Genomic DNA, 6,255 nt, shown 5'->3' with positions numbered 1-6,255 from the left:
TCTATCGCCATTACATTAGATCGAACTGATACTAACTTATATGGTGATTTATCTACTACACACCCAATCATATACATCATCTATCTACTAATTCAAATAATTGTGATTTTTGAGATATGCAAAATTAAACCATTTTGTTCTAACGAATATCAAAGTCGAACCATCCAATTCTCTTTTTCGTAATATTTTCTGGAACTAATCAAACAAACTATGCAGTCTCAATAAAGGTAACAACTTACAAAAATACAATAACCAAAACATGAAACATACTAGGGTCATGTTCATCCAAATACTTCAAATACCAACATTTTTTTGCAAATATAACAACTATACCATAACATTATCAAACAACTTTTTCAAAAACAGAAAACAAAGTTTCTTAAATAAAGCAATTATCATAGTGCATCCATATTCTCGTCCTCACCCTCTTGCTCTTGATCATTGTCAACGAGCTCCCCATTTATAATCACTTTGCAGGGGTCGATCAAAGAAATATCATTCTCTAGCACAATAAACTTGATTTGTTCTACTGCCATATCAAACTCAGCAGCAAATATTTCCAAACCATGACTCCCTTTACTCTCTTCGGCATTCTTCCTTTCAAGACCAAGCTCTCAAATGCTGGCCTCTAAGTCAACTTTTTGCTTATAAAAATTTTTTTATTTTCCTCCAAAAGCCCAATCTTCTCCCAAATTTTCCTCAACTCTTCTTCCTTTGCATCAAGTCTTTCAAGAGCTTCTTTCAACTCCTTTTCTTTCGTAGCTTTCTCTTTCATAACTCACTAAACTCATTCTCATCCACTATAATACTTTTAGTCGAGCACCTATAACCTGCATGATAAGAGAATCAGATTCAACATGTCTTTATATATCTCATTTTATTACTTCATTTTATCTAGTATACCTGAAGATATTGGTCTAAAACAACATCGCCAGCATCATTGACAAGTTTTACATCGGATGGAGACTGAGCATGCTCATCAGATAACAGAGCAAATTGGTAATGCTAACTCCACAGAGAAGTCATATCATCCACACCTTTGAAGTTATGCAAATCTCTCTGATTTACGGTAAAAGCTTCCATTTCTTCTAAATCCAACTCCTTCGCATTATCCTTTTTTTTAGTAAGATCTATTACTTCACCTTTCATAGCCTCAACCTCAAGTCTCCTCCTTTTAATTCTCACTTTTTTTATCTTTGGCTGATTTACCTCAGTTCTACCCTTAGCCTTCACAGTAGTACTCGAACCTTTCTTTTCTATATTTTTAGCCCTAAAAAATGCACACAAGCTCGTTGTAGACACCTTAGGTGCTTTCTCTCTTACAAAAACAACAAGCATATCATGATTAGTAAAATATCACAAAACGTCATAAATATAATAACAAATTCATATATTTTACCTATATACTCAGTAACAGCATCTTTATCATCCTCACACTCAAGAAATTCGGAAATAGCAAGTAATCTCAAAAAAGAGATATTATTCACAAAAAATTCAACTACCATATCATCTTTATATATCATTCTATCCATACCTAATATCTGTCTCGGCCAGGGATTCCAGTATAGGAAAACCCTCTCTATCATGTATTCAACTAGATAGAATAGATACTCGTCCTCAACTGACTTCAACGAACATCTCTTTCAAACCTTTATAAGATGATTATACAAGCTAAATATAGCCCGATTAGGTACACTACTTAGGGTTACCCACACACCTATTTTCACCCCCTTTCGCCTAAAATAGAGCGAAAAACACTTCCACTAATGGCTTTAACTCCAAATAATCCATCAAAATCTCGAATGCCCTCAGAAATGCCTAAGCATTAGGATGCAATTGTGAAGGTACACATCTTAGCTGTGTCAACACCCACACTCAAAACTAGTGAATGGAAACACCACTCTCAGTTCAACAAAAACACATGCATATATAGAAAAATATTCAGACCCATCTTCTTATGACAAACCCTATCAGATCCACCACATGGAAAAAATTCAATCTCTAGGTTTTCACTCTCGTTCACCTAACCTGATGAGCCTAGTTGTTCTAGACTTCGTTCATCCTCAAACAGAAAAACCCATGATTTCACAGTCTCACTAACCCACAAATAAGGGTATGCTTCGTCCATAATAACCTCCTTCTCATCCTCCAACACTTCATCTACATTCTTCCTTCTTAGTTTACCCATTATTCGAATAACAGACAGTGGTTAAGAGGAGAAGAAACATGCAACAAAAATTAAAAGAACACTAACCTCTTCTACTCATTCTCTATTTTTCCTCTTGGAAACTTGGTACAAATAACTTGTAGAACAAAGAACGAGAAGACAGTCTTCACAAAATCACTATCTCTAACAGTTACCAAAGGAACGTTTGTAACACCCTACCACACAGAGCTTTATGCTTAAGTCATAAAACAGAAGTGGTATGGTATTACGACCTCTAGAATAATATATATATATATATTGAAGAACAGGTAAAACAAAGTCGCAAAATTAAAAGTGCAACGCTCAGGAAAAGATTACTTGCGTGCGAAGAAAACTAAGGTTCATGAACATATATATACAAAAAGTAAGAACAGAGGGTCAAGAGTACAAGATAACAAGCTCCTAACTCAGCCTGTGAAGCTAAGGCTGGCCGGAGAATATTTACATACATATATAATTATATATATAAAGCCCATAGCCCAAAATACACAAAAGAGGTCCTAATTCTCCATACACCTCTAAGAGGCACAATAGTGAAACAAGTTATCAGGAAAGTTCTATACACATAATCATATATATAAACTAAACACCAAAATAAAGTCCCCAAAATGATCCACTTCGCTACAGAGCTCCAGACGCCTAGCGACGTGCCTCTCGACCTGTATCTGAAAAACAACAATATCATATGGGATGAGAACCGGGGGTTCTTAGTAGGGTAATGGTGCCATGTACATAAGATATAAGGTCCTGGAAAAGCCAAAGGCAATCCTAGAACGCCGACACTCAGATTATAAAACTTAAAGATCTAAAGTAGAAACCATAGTCAAGGTGGTTTTCTAATTATTCCTAACTTAATCAAGTCTTAAGCCTAACTAAATCCCTAACTTCTCTACCTTTTCTATGTTCCTCCAACTCCGGTGAATTTACATAGACAAACAAACAGACAATGGAAAACACATGAAGAATACAAGTAATACAGACAACAAGTATAACAATTAGCATATTAAAATTACTTAGGCACTCCCAATTAATGCACAGACAAGCAATTCACACAATATGCATATGATGCATGCCTGCCCTATGGCTGATGAGTCTCATCTGTCGGTTATCAGGCCAACCCGACAAGTCTGGCTGCTAAACCCTGGACTGTCCCCCGACGTGCATCCCCAAGAGTCTATGCATAGCTTTTTCTCATATATATATGTTCATACCCTGGGTCGAGCTGTCCAAACCGGGATGTTCAGTAGCAAAGCGACTGACCTCTTTTAGGTCAAGCGGACCGACTTCTTCACGAAGAACTCGGCCAAATCGATAGGAAAGCCCAAAGAAGGGACCAACTCAAGGAATATGACCCAGATCCAAAGGCAGCCCACGCCTATAGAGATAAGGGCGGTTCCATGGAAGATAAGCTGACCTCACCTGAAGATAAGATAAGAAAAGATAACTAACTTATCTTATCTAAAAAGGTCACTCCACACCATTATAAATACACTGGAGCACCCAGGTATAACTCATACTCTGATTCTACTAAAAACCTGTTTAATACCCATGCTAACTTAAGCATCGGAGTCTCTTGCAGGTACCCCCACCCTCCGGTGACGAAGGATCAGCAGTGCAGCCAGTCCAACAAGTCGGACACAACAGCTCCGGCCGCCACCAGCCAGCCGGACACGTCATCTCCGACCAGTACAGAAGATCTCATCCGAGATCGACCTACAGTTTCAGGTAACCCTCGGAACATTGGCGCCGTTGCCAGGGAACTTGGAAGTCATCCCAACACCATGGCAGACGGTCATGACAACGACCACGATTTAGATCTGGAAAACAGAACACCGCACAAGAACGCGGACACTACGCTAAAGGATACTCCAGAATCCAACGGGGACAAAAACTCATCAAATCCGGGGGTAATAGAAGCACTTCAAGACCGCTTAAAGTAACTTGAAAAAGAAACCCAACAACAACGAGAGGTCGGAAAGGATCTACAAAGAGAGTTACGGCGGCGTCGAGAATTGGAAGATAAACTACTGCAATTAGAAGCCGATCTCAAATCAAAAGATCCTCGGACCACTCCTGAGGAAAATTCACGCAAAGAGCAAGATCCATTCACTAGGGAAATCATGAAAACCAAAATTCCAAAAGACTTCAAACTCACGGATATGACTTTGTATGATGGCACCACAGATCCCAACCATCATCTCAGCAATTTCAGAAGCAGAATGTACCTCACCGACGCCTCAGATGCCGTTCGCTGCAAAGTTTTTCCAACAACTCTCACGAAGACAGCAATCAGATGGTTCGACAACTTACCTCCAAAGTCCATCTCAAACTTTGACGACCTGGCCAAAAAATTCCTAGCCAGATTCTCCATTCAGAAAGATAAGGCCAAGCACGCCCCCAGTTTACTAGGGATCAAGCAAGGAGATCAGGAGAGCCTCCGCAACTACATGGAAAGATTCAACAAAACATGCATGGACATACAAAGCTTGCCGACAGAGGCCGCCATCATGGGACTCATCAATGGCCTACGAGAAGGACCTTTTAGCCAATCCATATCAAAGAAGTACCCTACCTCCTTAGACGAAGTGCAGGAGCGAGCAGAAAAATACATCAACATGGAAGAAAACGCTCGGTTGGGAGAAACCTCAAAATCCGGGGTCCTCTGCCGAGATAAAGACAAGGAATCCAAAAGGAAAGAAGATCGACAAGGGGAGAAAATCAAAAAATACCACAATTACACCCCTCTCAGGGCATCCCTAGTCGACGTATACAAAGAAGTCTGCCATACGGAGAAAATACCCCCAGCTCGGCCACTCAAAGGCAAAAGAGGAGGAGAAAACTGGAATGAATATTGCGAATATCATCGAGTGCGAGGGCACTCCACCAACGAGTACTTCGATCTAAAGAATATCATAGAAAAATTGGTGAGGGAAGGAAAACTAGATCGGTTTCTAGCCACCCGAGATGACGACCAAAGAAAGAGACGAAGGGACGAAGATATCGGACGAACCGCACGATCACCTCGTACACCGGAAAGACACGTCCACATGATACACGGCGGATTCGCAGGGGGAGGAATCTCCAAATCATCTCGCAAAAGATATCTCAAAGAAGTATATCATGTCGAGGGAAAGGAGGAAGCACCCGCATCCCTGCAATCACATTCACTAAAGAGGACGCATCCGGTATCATCTCGGGACACGACGACCCCATGGTCATCACCATCATACTGGCAAACGCCAACCTCCACCGCACATTAATAGACCAAGGGAGCTCCGCCGACATCTTATTCAAAACTGCCTTCGACAAGCTCGGCCTAGAAGACAAGGAGCTTAGAGCATACCCGAACAGTCTGTTTAGACTAGGAGATACCCCGGTACAACCACTGGGATACGTATCACTACATACAACCTTCGGAAAAGGGAATCAATCCAGGACACTCAAAATAGACTACATTGTGGTCGACGTGAATTCAGCCTACAATGCTCTAATAGGTCAGACAACACTAAATCAACTCGATGCAATAGTCTCGACTCCACATCTATGCATGAAATTCCCAACTACAAAGGGGATAACCACAATAAAAGCAGATCAAAAGATGGCACGCCGCTGTTATAACGAAAGTCTAAATCTCAGAGGCAGAGGAGAAGATTTTCATACAATTGAGCTTGGCGGAGTTCAGAGACGAGAAGAACTCCGTCCGCAGCCAGAAGGTGAGATAGAGAAGGTTCAGATCGGAGACACCTCGGACAAAACAACTAATATCGGCACGATCCTGAGAGGAGACTCAAAAGAATTACTGATACAATTCTTACGAGACAATGTCGATCTTTTCACATGGAAAGCCGCAAACATGCCAGGCATAGACCCCAAGCTAATGTGCCACAAGTTGGCGGTCTATCCAGGATCTCAGCCGGTACAGCAAAGACGAAGAAAACTTGGGTCAGAGCGATCCCAAGCTGTGGAAGAACAGGTACAAACATTACTGGAGGCATGATTCATAAGAGAAGTCAAGTACCCACTATGGCTAGCCAACATCGTCTTGGTGA

This window comes from Arachis ipaensis, chromosome B09 (assembly GCF_000816755.2).
Source record: "Arachis ipaensis cultivar K30076 chromosome B09, Araip1.1, whole genome shotgun sequence".
In the NCBI taxonomy this organism is placed as follows: domain Eukaryota; kingdom Viridiplantae; phylum Streptophyta; class Magnoliopsida; order Fabales; family Fabaceae; genus Arachis; species Arachis ipaensis.
Note: the sequence above shows the minus strand (reverse complement) of the source record.